This window comes from Pygocentrus nattereri, chromosome 28 (genome assembly GCF_015220715.1).
Source record: "Pygocentrus nattereri isolate fPygNat1 chromosome 28, fPygNat1.pri, whole genome shotgun sequence".
NCBI lineage: Eukaryota > Metazoa > Chordata > Actinopteri > Characiformes > Serrasalmidae > Pygocentrus > Pygocentrus nattereri.
Genome location: NC_051238.1, coordinates 8710988 through 8725216, shown reverse-complemented (window position 1 = coordinate 8725216; position 14229 = coordinate 8710988). Strand labels below are relative to the sequence as shown.

The 14229-nt window shown below is 41.8% G+C and overlaps 1 long non-coding RNA gene across 1 annotated transcript; it reads right to left on the bottom strand.

The window, feature by feature from the left end:
• Positions 1 to 3046: 3046 nt before the first annotated feature.
• On the bottom strand, positions 3047 to 3679 carry LOC108441113. The gene is made up of 2 exons (XR_001858907.2): positions 3601 to 3679; positions 3047 to 3322 (listed from the first exon to the last, which is right to left on the bottom strand). It is a non-coding gene; the product is annotated as an uncharacterized LOC108441113 (long non-coding RNA).
• Positions 3680 to 14229: the final 10550 nt, after the last annotated feature.

Here is a 14229-nt window from a genome sequence, read left to right as displayed (position 1 = left end):
AGGAGCTCGGTCATCCGGAAGGAGCTCAGAGTAGAGCCGCTACTCCTCCGCATTGAGAGGAGCCAGCTGAGGTGGTTCAGGCATCTGATCCGGATGCCCCCTGGACACCTCCCGGTGGGGGTGTTTCAGGCACGGCCTACAAGACCACGGGGTCGTCCTAGGACCCGCTGGAGGGATTATGTCTCCAAGTTGGCCTGGGAGCGGCTTGGGGTCCCTGGGAATGAGCTGGAGGAAGTTGCGGGGGACAGGGTAATCTGGGATTCTCGGCTCTCCCAACTGCTACTGTCTGGAATAGCGATCAACAATGATGGATGAATTGAGGATATAATGATCAAATCAAAGCTTGACCAGAGGAGGATGGGCTCCCCTTTTGAGTCTTGGTTCCTCCCAAGGTTTCTTCCTCTTGCTCTTAGGGAGTTTTTCCTTGCCACTGTCGTCACTGGTGACGCTCATGGGGGCTCAGACCCAGATATTTCTGTAAAGCTGCTTTGTGACAACACCTGTTGTAAAAAGCGCTATATAAACAAACTTTGACTTGACTTGGCTTGACTTCAAGTCACCCACAATAATGATGCCATTTCAATATTTATGACTGAATTACTAGACAGTATTCAGTGTGGTGTGCAGTCAACTGAATGTTTATTTGAACTGATTTACATGAACTGATATTTAAAATTAATTAAAACGTGCACCTTTTTGGAGAGATCTTTTGGTGCCCCTAGAGCAATCATCGCCCACATGGCAGATCCAGCCATGGCTACTAATGATGGTGTACTATTTTGACATAGTGTTTAGAATGTGGTATGTGGTTTTGGACTTTGTGATATAGTATCCTTGTGTGAAGTCCTGACTAAAGCTATATCAAGAGCATATGTGACCTAAGTTACAGTGCTTTTTCAAATATGCAGCGCAGTTATTCTTACATGTATAGCAAATCTTAATGCAAAGTAAAGTCCATAGTATGTAGTATTAACAGGTTTAAAATCATAATGTTACATCACACAGAGGTATATATTTTTTATACTATTATATATATATATATATATATATATATATTGGCATTTTAGATGACATGGACCTGGACTTTACCTTGCAATAAGATTTTCCTCTAAATCTATAGTGTTTACAAATATGCATAAATTATACACATTATCAGGCATAAATTCAATTTTGACGGTTCACATTAATGATTATTGCAACACAGTTTCTGTTAAGAGCAACCCATATTGTCTTATGCAACAGTTAAAATGGCTCTTTAAAGTCTCCTAAATTATAGTATGCTATGTAAAATGCCACCACCAGATGACAGTATTGTCAAACTCTAATCTACAGCATGAAAACTCAGCAAAAGTTGAGCAAAAGTAAATAACACATGCTTATATACACAAACAGTACTGTCCAGAAGTTTGGAAGTTGTCATATTAATAATTGGTGTTATTTTACAAATATATAATTACAGCTAAATCTTGTTAAACAATAAATAATATACTGTATTAATTTTTTTCCAACAAATCCTTGATAGGTTATCTGCCTCAAGATTTGATCTCGAGGCATTATAGATGTTAATTTTATTATTATTTGTTTTACAGCTTTCTAAATTTTTATGGAATCAACTCCAGGTCTGTTCATCACTCTGGACTCATATAACATCTCTTAATTTTTACACTTTCATACAAATCAGCTGAAACCTAAACATCTGTAGGATGCTAGCAATCATCTTATACAGGTACATGCAGCATTGGTCATTTTTAATAATCTAAATGAAATCATAAATGAAAACAGCGAATCTTGTGAATCTTGTGAAACTGTTCAAAGGTTTCAGGAACAAAGTGTCTGATAGGCCAGGTTGTTGACAAACATGCAAATGTCACTAATGTGAAGACAACTTTGGTCTTTCCCAACATGGCTCCACAAGCACACAGGCCTGTTCTGGATGTTCCAGCCAAGTGATGACTCTTACTACAACTATATAAGTCTCATTGTCATCATTGTGATTTAGGCTCAACAAAAAAGCCTGCAGTGGCATTCAAAACAGCACTGGAGAAGACCCTGTTCTTTCCATCATGCTAATCACTCTTATTAGCTAACATGTTTTCACTACAGGTCAGTTCTGATTTCAGGACATTTTTATCACTCTAAATTCTGGTAGCAAACATCTTGATACCTGATCATTTCAACATGTGCCTCCAGAGCAGAATCAGCTCTGCACATCATGACCCACTCATCTCTCACATACTTACTATCTTCCCTTTAACACTCTTAAGTAACACATATGTGTAGTTAGTCAGATGCACATGAGCTTCCAGAAAGTGAAGGACCATACAGCCGCCAGTGTTTTCAAATAGTGTAAAAAAATACACCAACAGTGACCAACGTGGACAGCATTTTCAAAGACACAGACTGATTTGGCTTTGGATGCTAGGAAATGCTATAAGCAGTAGTATCCATCAATAATAGTATAACCAATGTATTTTATAAAATTCTACAGCCAATGCTAAACCCAGGTCTGTTAGAACACACTATAACCAATATATGTCAGTAAATGCCACAAATAATGCTAAACCAGTGTAGAAAATGCCAACAAATGCTAAACCAATGTGTGCTAGAATGCTAAAACCTATGCTAATGCTAAACCATTGTAGAGTAGAAAATACCTCAACTAACACAACGCTTAGTAGAAATGCTATCAGTGTTATTTTTTATTTCATAAAACAGAGAGTAACCAGTTCTAAACCAATATACAGGTTATCAGTTCAATGAAAGCAGTAAGGACTGGAACTGAAAACCATTTTATGAAGCTTATTATTTAATAAAGTACTTACACTATATACAACCAATGCTATCTTCTTAGCTAACATGATAAAGATGGTATGAATACCTAACTGTACTATTCGCAGTTCCAAAAGGGCTAAAACAACATCAAATACTACCCTGTTTTAAAAAAAATAGTAGAAGACATTGTAACAGTAGAAGAACCCTTTTTTGGTGCTTCTAAGGTTCTATATAAAACCATCTACAGCATATTCTCCATCAATCTGAACAACCATTTCACCAAGCAAAACACCTTTTATTCATTCTTACGACCCAATCTAGGGTCAGGCCGTAACAGAAAATGAGAGTGGGCTCTCTCCAGACCTGCTGCCAGACCAAACACCAGACACCACTTAAACCAGAAAATGGGAGGTTTATGTTCTTCAAAAGCTGGTCTGGTCTGGACAGGTGTTCTTCCAAGTGAAGTCACAGGGGAGAGTGCCCTAAACATCTCCGAGATGGTGGCTCTCCCAAGAGTCATCAGTGCGCCCTCGTGTGGACAATCACAAACCTGCACATCATAGGAAAACACAAGGTAAAACACAGAGGCCACAGAAAGACACAGAAAATTACTTAAGACTGGGAGTCGTAACATCATGCAAAGGGTTCTTAGAGTGTTCTTGGTTCTAAAAAGAACCACTGAAGAATCTTTTTAAGAGTTTACTATGTTGATAGGCATATGATTTACATTTTAGCCAACATTAAAGTGGACCAAGAATGCAGTTTCACACTAAGCACATAATTAGTGAGTTTAATGTTAGTGAAGTCATTTCTCTGATTTCTATTCACCTCCCTCTGAGCTAAAGCCAGAGTGCTGTAAAACATTTAAGGAGGGTCTACACTGGTTTGAACAGCACCACAGACATCCATGCTAGGCCTTATCTCTGACATCATAAACTGGTGACCTAAATTAGTCTTGAAAATGAACAACACCTGTTTAACCTTTCATCACCGCACTTCCAACTGCTGCCATGGAGCAGTGTCCAGCTGCTGGAGTCAGACAACAGCACACTGACCACCATTGCCTACTTTTGAAATAGAAAGCTAATGATTCTGTTTATGTTGACAACATTAGTGCCATCCAGACATAACAGTTGTTGAAGTGGTTTAGTTTGATAAAAAGATGCTATGATTCATTCGGTCATTGAAAATTGATTGTTTTCTTGCTGTGATGCAACGTCATCTTTGCTCCCCAGCAATGAAACTCACACGTTGTCTGTTCTGGCGCAGGCCAACAGCTTGACCATCATGTGACTTGAGATATATGGCAGCTGTTTTGATAGTGAGTCTGACAGGGATGGCATGAGTCAGAGTTAGCACAAAGGTACACGATGCTCCCAGGCCAAAATAGCCATAATGTAAGCGATATGTCTTACAGGTTTCTATTTTTTTGTAATTCTATAGCAATTTTCACATATTTTTAAATTAATTATATTTATTTTTTTATTTACAATGATTTCACCATAATAAACATAACATATCGAAACTCACATTTAGAGGTTCACTATTTATTTTGGATACTAAACAAAATCTATATTTGTGGTATGATACTGTATCTCGTTTTCTGTCCGCACCAATGTAAAAAATTCTGAATCAGCTTCTTTAGTTAACTTTTACATTAAACCATTCTAACTGACTTTGGCTACATTTCAGTAATTACATTTTACAGGATATAATGATCCCTTCCTGGATCGGGGCCTTGTCGTGGCGGAAGGGCTTGTGTGGTCTAAGGATCTTCAGAGCTAAGTCGTCGGGAGCAATATGCTCCTGGTAGGGTCTCCCAGGGCAAACAGGTCTGGAGTGAAGACCCAGACTAACACCATCCAAAGTTTCTCCATGCATATCGTGCACAAAAAATTGTGTACCCTGCCCAGGAATTGGCATATTGTTGTTTAACACTAAAAGACTGGTTTCGGGTGTGAAGAAAAGGCTACAGACCTGAGCAGTTTGACATGAGCATGTGGGCTCGGGTGACTGACAATTCAACTGAAGCATGCCATCTGCCCCTGAGAATGGGGATTGAGTTCTGTGTACGCTATCCTTGTGAGGACTAGCGTGGGACGAGTGTTTGGCTAAAGCACATGCTGTGCCGGCCACCCTCCTGATTGACTCTTTAAGTCACCCAGGACAGGATGTCCATTACCAGCTATTCCAAATGTATTATTGCCATCCTATTTGGATTGTGTACTGACATATTACTAGCTTCCTGTAATATCATACAATATACTGATTTTCTTTCCTTTTTAGCAGACTTGGGAAGGTAGATGTATTTGGGAGGAATGGTAAGATGTAGTAAACTGTATTTAGAAACAGACACATTTATCAACAGAATCATTTATCCAAGAATCACAAACAGAAACATTTAATCACTTGATAGCTATTATAAGCATATATAAACACAGAAGATGTATGGTTCGCGACTATATGTCGCGAAAGGGGGAATGATGTAAATTAAAGATTCTCAAAATTAAAATGCCATGTATTATACAGGATAGATCATAAATAAGGCCTAAGCACATTGGAGCAAGTGCCCTAAAACAAGCTTCCTCAGTAGGGTGTAAGAGAGAAGACAGATACTTTATAGGGAGAGAGTGAACTTGTGAACCTTTCAAGGCCAAAAGCCGAGATGGAAAAGTACCAGCATGCGCCTGGCACAATGTTTTTTAAAAAGGATTCAGACTAGACTTGGAGATAATGGTTCACACAAGACCCTATTTGATAGACATATGAAGGTCAATTTGGATATAATGGTTGTTTTGTGAAGTCAGGAGATGACAAAAAAGAGGTGGGGCGATGTCACCCCACCTTCACCGAGGGTATAAAATGTGTACAAACTCTGTATATTTGGGAGTGTCATCCAACGGCCTTTGGAAAACATTGTCCATGCTCAAGAAATAAAGGACCTGCACTTCTGAATTCTGAAGAGTCTTCTCGTATTTCTTAGTTCGTTCGATTCTTTTTATTTTCTTTCAACAAACAAATTGAATTCGTTTTATTTTACAAGCCATAGATAGAACTTAGGCTTGGTGGTCAAACAAGTGTCAAGGAACGACAGGTGGAGAAACTGACTTCGAATGAGGATATTGTTGGTCGGTGGAAGGAGCACTTTGAGGAACTTCTTAAGACAAAAAACCGTGTACCCTGCCCGGGAAAGGGTCACCGGGACCTACCCCTGGAGCCAGGCCTGGGGGTAGTGTTCCACGGCAAGCGCCAGGTGGCCGGGCAGCCCAAAGAGGCAACGTGAGGAGGCCATGTGGGGCCACCACCCGCAAGGTCCAGCATGGGGGAGCGGTGCAGTGCCATATTGGCAGTGGGAGATTGCGGGGAGGCCCTAGGTGGCCTATCCAGAGCGACTTACAAGAAGTGCTTTGTCAATCTAGAGAAAGTATCTTTGCTAGTTACCAATAGCTTAGAGAAAAAGACAGTCCTGAGCTCAGATACTGCTAGAAACACAGTCACTGCAGACACCAAGAGAAAAAGAACCAGAGTTGAACGCAGAACTCTGTGCCATTCAATGCTATACAATAACAATAGGATACAATACAATAAACTACAATACAGAGTGCAGTACAATAAAAAAGTGCAGCTTATAGTTCAATGCTCATTTAAGTGCTGTGTAAAGAGATGAGTCTTCAGTCTGCGTTTGAAGACAGCAAGAGACTCTGCTGTTCTGAGTTCATTCCACCACCTGGGTGCCAGTACAGAGAACATTCTCGACGCTTGTCTTCCGTGTGCCTTGAAGGATGGCGGGTCAAGCCGAGCTGTACTCGAAGCTCAAAGGGCTCGTTGTACAGTTCGAGATTTCACCATTGCCATCAAGTAGGTAGGGGCTGGTCCATTTTTGGCTTTATAGGCAAGAATTAGGTTTATAAATCTGATGCGCGCAGCTACAGGAAGCCAGTGAAGGGAGCGCAGCAATGGGGTGACGTGGCTGAACTTGGGCAGATTGAAGACGATTGAAGTCGTGCTGCCGTAAGGCTGCCGCAATGACCCGGAACTTGTGCAGGAGGTTGAGAGGTACCAATTAGATATAGTTGGGCTCACCTCCACCCACAGTGCCGGGGTGGCTGTGTCCAAGCTGTATTCGGCAAGGGTGGAGAAACTCTGACTTCGAATGAGGATATTGTCAGTCAGTGGAAGGAGCACTTTGAGGAACTTCTTAATCCGGGAGACGTGCCTCCCTCACGGGAGTCAGGGCCAGAGGCTTCTGGGGTGTCAAGTTCCATTTCCCTGGTGGAGGTCACTGAGGTAGTTTGTAAGCTCCTCAGTGGCAAGGCACCAGGGGTGGATGAGATTTGTCCAGAAATGCTTAAGGCTCTGGATATTGTGGGGCTGTCATGGCTAACACGCCTCTGCAATATTGCATGGACCTCGGGAACAGTACCCTTGGACTGGCAGACTGGGGTGGTAGTCCCTATTTTTAAAAAGGGGGACCGGAAGGTGTGTGCCAATTATCAGGGTATCACACTGCTCAGCCTCCCTGGGAAAGTCTATGCAAAGGTGCTGGAAAGGAGACTCCAACCGATAGTTGAACCTCAGATTGAGGAGGAACAATGTGGAGTCAGGGCGTAGCCGGGGTCAGGAGGGCATTATGTGTGGAGGCCGGAGGGTGGCGTCTCTGCTATTTGCAGATGATGTTGTTCTTTTGGCGGAATCACATGGACGGTTGGCAGCTGAGTGTGAAGCGGTTGGTATGCGGATCAGCACCTGCAAGTCTGAGTCCATGGTCTTGGCCCGGAAAAGGATGGCATTCCCACTCCAGGTAAGGGGAAAGGACCTGCCCCAGGTGGAGGAGTTTAAGTATCTTGGGGTCTTGTTCATGAGTGACGGGAAGAGGGATCGTGAGATTGGCCGCAGGCTGGGACAGGCGGCAGTAGTAATGCGGTCACTGTACCGGTGAAGAGTGGTGAAGTGGTGAAGAGGGAGTTGAGCCAAAAGGCGAAGCTCTCTGTTTACCGGTCGATCTACATCCCAACCCTCACCTATGGTCATAAGCTGTGGGTAATGACTGAAAGAACGAGATTGCGAATACAAGCGGCGGAAATGAGCCTCTTCGTCGGTTGGCGGGCTACACGCTAGGCGATAGAGTGAGGAGCTCGGTCATCTGGAAGGAGCTCAGAGTAGAGCCGCTACTCCTCCGCATTGAGAGGAGCCAGCTGAGGTGGTTCGGGCATCTGATCCGGATGACCCCTGGACGCCTCCCGGTGGGGGTGTTCCAGGCACGGCCTACCAGGACAAGACCACGGGGTCGTCCTAGGACCTGCTAGAGGGATTATGTCTCCAAGTTGGCCTGGGAGCCGCTTGGGGTCCCCGGGAATGAGCTGGAGCTGAAGGAAGTTGCAGGGGACAGGGTCATCTGGGATTCTCGGCTCTCCCAACTGCTACTGTCTGGAATAGCGATCAACAATGATGGATGAATTGAGGATATAATGATCAAATCAAAGCTTGACCAGAGGAGGATGGGCTCCCCTTTTGAGTCTTGGTTCCTCTCAAGGTTTCTTCCTCTTGCTCTTAGGGAGTTTTTCCTTGCCACTGTCGTCACTGGCGACGCTCATGGGGGCTCAGACCCAGATATTTCTGTAAAGCTGCTTTGTGACAACACCTGTTGTAAAAAGCGCTATATAAACAAACTTTGACTTGACTTGGCTTGACTTCAAGTCACCCACAATAATGATGCCATTTCAATATTTATGACTGAATTACTAGACAGTATTCAGTGTGGTGTGCAGTCAACTGAATGTTTATTTGAACTGATTTACATGAACTGATATTTAAAATTAATTAAAACGTGCACCTTTTTGGAGAGATCTTTTGGTGCCCCTAGAGCAATCATCGCCCACATGGCAGATCCAGCCATGGCTACTAATGATGGTGTACTATTTTGACATAGTGTTTAGAATGTGGTATGTGGTTTTGGACTTTGTGATATAGTATCCTTGTGTGAAGTCCTGACTAAAGCTATATCAAGAGCATATGTGACCTAAGTTACAGTGCTTTTTCAAATATGCAGCGCAGTTATTCTTACATGTATAGCAAATCTTAATGCAAAGTAAAGTCCATAGTACGTAGTATTAACAGGTTTAAAATCATTGTATATATATATATACCCATATGATATGTGTGTGTGTGTGTGTGTGTGTGTGTGTGTGTGTGTGTGTGTGTGTGTGTGTGTATACGCATGTTAAATTATCATTTTTATACTAGGTCTTGGCATTTTAGATGACATGGACCTGGACTTTACCTTGCAATAAGATTTTCCTCTAAATCTATAGTGTTTACAAATATGCATAAATTATACACATTATCAGGCATAAATTCAATTCTGACAGTTCACATTAATGATTATAGCAACACAGTTTCTGTGAAGAGCAACCCATATTGTCTTATGCAACACTAAAAAATTGCTCTTTAAAAGGGGGGCTCACGTGACCCTGGCGAGGATGGTTGCATAGTGTAGGGACTCCTCTCAATTTCGCACAAAAACTACCCCAAACATTTACAAAGTTGACCCACTACTCGGCTTTGATTATGTCAAATCCTTTGTCAGTCAGGGAATGCGACGTTTTCACTAAAGCACGCAAGACAAGCTCGCGACTTGCGAAAACGACGCCGTCGGCTGAGGATACCGAGGCTAACGGCATGGCGAGTGTAGCTGAGGTGCTAACCGTTCTGAGTTTGGGTCCAAGCTCGACGGAATAGACAACCGCCTGGGCGACTTGCCGAACTCTGTCACGGTGATAGAAAACAAGCTAGCTGACATCAAAGGAGACGTCACGGCCAACAGAAAATGCATGGAGGAAGCCGAAGCCCGTATACTAGCGGCCGAAGAAACGCCGAGTCAGCGTTGGCTTCAGCTACAAAGCGGCTCGTGTACCTGGAGGCAAAGACGGACGACTTGGAGAACCGCGCGAGGAGGAAGAACATTCGGGTGCTCGGTCTTAAGGAGGGAGCTGAAGGTAGTCGCAGCCTCTTACATTTTGTGCACGACATGCTTCCCAAATGGTTGGACCTGGGGTCCGACAGATCCTTCATACTGGAAAGAGTGCACCGTACCCTGGCACCTGCTAGACCTCACCGCAACCGAGCGGTTCTTATCCGTTTCCTCAAATTTCAAGACAAAGAATTCGTCCTACGTACCACAAGGCAACGAGACATCACATATGATGGAACCAAACTCTCATTTGCCCAGTATCTCTCTGCAGAAACCATCAGACGGAGGCGCGAGTTCGACGGCGTCAAGAAGTTCTTCATTGATATGGGGACTTTCCGCGGGTTCCATCATCACCCGTGTAAGTTGAGGGTGCTACACCGCGGGAAGATCCAGCTGTTCGCATCACCGCAAGAAGCCGAAGATTTCTACCATAATACCAGTGCCAGGTAGACTGAGTGGTCTTTAGGGAGAAGGGGTGAGAGTTCACACTGATAAACATAAGTATAAGCGTATTATCCCAAACTAAGCTTGACTGAATTATGATGTAACTATGTTACAGTGATCAGTGGGACCGGACATTGCAGGCTGAAGCTACAGAAGGTTCTTGTGAGGTTTAGTGTTCAGTTTTTTGGATAGGATAATGTCGTTTTGTTTCTAAGCGTAGCAAGTTTGCTTGGCCTGCATTTCTCCTTTAGCAATGGTTGTATGTGTCTGCTTTCCTGCAGAACTGTTAGCTCTGGGAAATAGGCACTCTTTCTTTAAAATAATTAGATAATAATTCAGGTACATTGTGCAGTGTTGGGGGGGCGTTTGCTGTGTGCCAGTCTAGTTGAGGCTCTATTTGTTAACAGAGGGCTGTCTTGTCACCTGGGGACAAGGCTTTTGCTTTGGGGAGTGGGGTGGGATTTTTTTTTTTTCCCCCAAATGGTCAACCATTATCAACATGACATACAAATTTCATTATGGCTCACATCCTTAATGTGATGACATTTAATGTCAGAGGTCTAGGTCACCCAATTAAGCGTAAAAGAGTGCTTACGTTTCTGAAAAGGGAGAAGGCAGAGATTGCCTTCCTACAGGAGACGCATCTGTCCAGCGAAGAGCACAAAAAGCTTAAGAGAGATTGGGTGGGACAAGTTTATTTTTCAGGCTTCACAAGTAACAAAAGGGGAACAGCAATACTCATTCATAAAAAGCTTCCTTTTATTTTTAAAGAACAAATCACTGACTGTGAGGGTAGGTATGTATTGGTTCGTGGGCTCCTATATGGTCAAGAATTTTCATTGCTCAATATCTATGCACCAAATGAGGACTGCCCTAAATTTATGACAGATAAGATCACATTGTTCAGTCAGTACACCTCAGACTTCGGAATAATTGCTGGGGATTTTAATTGTTGCATGGATAGTAATCTAGATAAGTCTTCAATGTTAACATCTAACCCTAATGCATCAAGGACCTTAAGTGTGGCCTCTAGAGAAGCAGGCCTTGTTGATGTATGGAGAGAATTCAATTCCACGTCAAAAGACTATACTTTTTACTCAGCCAGGCACAAAACATATTCCAGATTGGACTTTTTTCTTCTACGTAAAAATTATCTTTCTTCAGTCATCTCTTGTAGTATAGGATCTATCCTTATATCGGATCATTCACCGGTTTACCTCCAACTCTCTCTTGCTCAGCAGACATACCAAACTAAGTATTGGAAGTTTAACTCTTCACTTCTTACAAACACAGAAGCCTGCGATAATATTAGACTTTGGCTGGAACAGTATAGACAGGATAATGCAACCTCCCCTGTCACCCCTGCTGTAATCTGGGACGCAGCTAAGGCTGTGATTAGAGGACAGCTGATTTCATATACTTCTGCTAAGAAAAAGCTAGCAATTAAAAAATCAGAGCAACTTAAAAAGGAGCTTCTTAATTTGGAACAATCGCATAAACAGTCACCTACAGATGAAAATTTCAGGAAACTAAAGTCTGTTAGTAGTAGCCTTAATTCTATTCAAACTGAACATGTTAAAAAACTTATATTTTTCACTAAACAACATTACTATGAATATGGTAATAAACCTAGTAGGCTCCTAGCATATCAGCTTAAAAAAGAACGTTCCGATCGCACTATAAAATGTATACGCAACAAAACAGGTCAATTAAAATATGATATACAATCACTACAGTCCTCATTTCTTGACTTCTACACACAGTTATACACATCAGAAAATCCCCCAGAACCAGATATCTGTGCATTTTTAGAAAATATACATCTACCCTCAATTTCTGAAGATGACAAGGAACGTTTGACCTCTCCATTTACTGCAGAGGAGGTGTTGCAGGCAATCATGTCACTGTCCTCTGGAAAAGCTCCAGGAATGGACGGCTATCCTGTAGAATTCTATAAGGCCTTTTGGCCTCAAATTGAACGCCTTTTTATGCCCATGCTTGCAGACTTTTTTGAAAACGGAACTCTTCTGGAGTCGATGAGGACAGCGGTGATATCGTTAATACACAAAAAAAGATAAGGATGATACAGACTGTGCCTCTTATCGACCAATTTCATTACTCCCAGTTGACTTCAAGATTATATCTAAACTATTTGCCCATAGATTAGAAGCTTTACTCCCCCAGCTTATTGATCCAGATCAGACTGGTTTTGTGAAGGCCCGGTATGCTTCAGACAATATTAGGAGATTATTAAATATAATTGACTACTCGGCCCTACATGCACAACCAGTGTTATTAATATCACTTGATGCTGAAAAAGCGTTCGATAGGGTTGAGTGGCCATACTTATTCTCCGTCCTAAAGAAATTAAATTTTGGTGATAGATTTGTTGGGTGGATTAAATCTATGTATAGTAAACCCCAATCCCAAATATGTGTAAATGGCTCCCTTTCCGAAAAGTTTGACTTGTCTAGGGGCTGCCGTCAAGGCTGCCCACTATCCCCATATTTATTTAACTTGGCTGTCGAACCATTTGCAGCAGCCATACGGACGAGTGGACAAATTTCAGGAATTACTATTGGAAAGATGGACAACAGGATATCATTGTATGCAGATGATATTATGTTGTTCTTGACCAGCCCAGAGCAATCAATTCCAGCAGTATTGGATCTTATAAATACATTTGGAAAGATATCAGGTTATAAAGTTAATTTAACAAAATCCAATGCATGTTTATTAAGCTCCCCAGTATCTAGTGAACTCAAGAGTACATCACCCTTTGCTTGGGCACAGGAAGGATTTAAGTATCTGTGTGTGAATGTGTCCCCTAAGCTTAAAGGCTTATCTCATATAAACTATACCCCATTACTTCAAAGAATCAAGGAGGAATTTGAACACTGGCATCTGCTTCCCATCTCATTCCTTGGACGAATCAATGTGATAAAAATGAATGTCCTACCTCGACTTTGTTATTTATTTCAGTCATTGCCTTGTTACTTAAGGATAAGATTTTTTTTAGATCCATAAATATATCGATAAGCTCTTTTATCTGGAAGAAATCCCTACCTAGAATAGCTCTAAAAACTTTAACCAAATCCAAAGCAAAAGGGGGATTGGGACTCCCGGATTTACAGTTATACTATTGGGCTGCTCAGGTGAAGGGTTTGATTGGCTGGTTACAGAACTGTGGATCTGCTCGCTGGACAGATGTTGAGGGAGAACTTTGTTTTCCTACCCCTCTAGATTACCTACCATTCATTACTAATATAAATGTATTACATTCAGTGCCAAGAACATTTGTAATTTATAATATTTTTCAGGCTTGGCAAGATGTAAAGAAGTTCTGTGGTTCTTTTGGCAAAATATCTTTGTTAGCTCCAATATCCTCCAATCCGGATTTGCCGCCTTCAGTTGGTAAGTCCCTATTCATTAAGTGGAAAGAATATGGTATATACAAGTTTCAGAACTTGTTTAGTGACGGCTTCCTTAAATCTTTTTCAGATTTAAAATTGGAGTTTAAAATTCCGAAACAGGATTTTTATAAATACCTACAAATTCGGCACTTAATTACTACACTGAGGAGGAATGGGCGTCTGACTTTGGGGCTGTCCGGTTTGGAGGAGATTTTGGAAAGTTCCACGCCATTGAAAGGAAAAATTTCCCTACTCTATAGTACCTTGTTAGACAACCATAGTTCCTCTTTGACGTCACTGAAGAGTGTGTGCCAGAAAGATTTGGGATGTGTTCTCAGTGATGAACAATGGGATACTATCTGTCAGAATGTCTTTATCTCATTGTCTAGCAACAAAATAATTGAACAGAACTATAAATTCTTACATAGGATGTACCTCACCCCAGTTCGTTTAAACAAAATATACCCTAACTCATCCTCCAGATGTCATTGCTGTAAAATGTGCTTAGGGTCATTTATTCATGTTTTTTGGTTTTGTGGGGCATTAAAACATTTTTGGAAAGAGATACATGATTTAACTGTTAAGGTTTTGGAAATCCCAATACGTTTTGCACCCATATGGTACCTATTT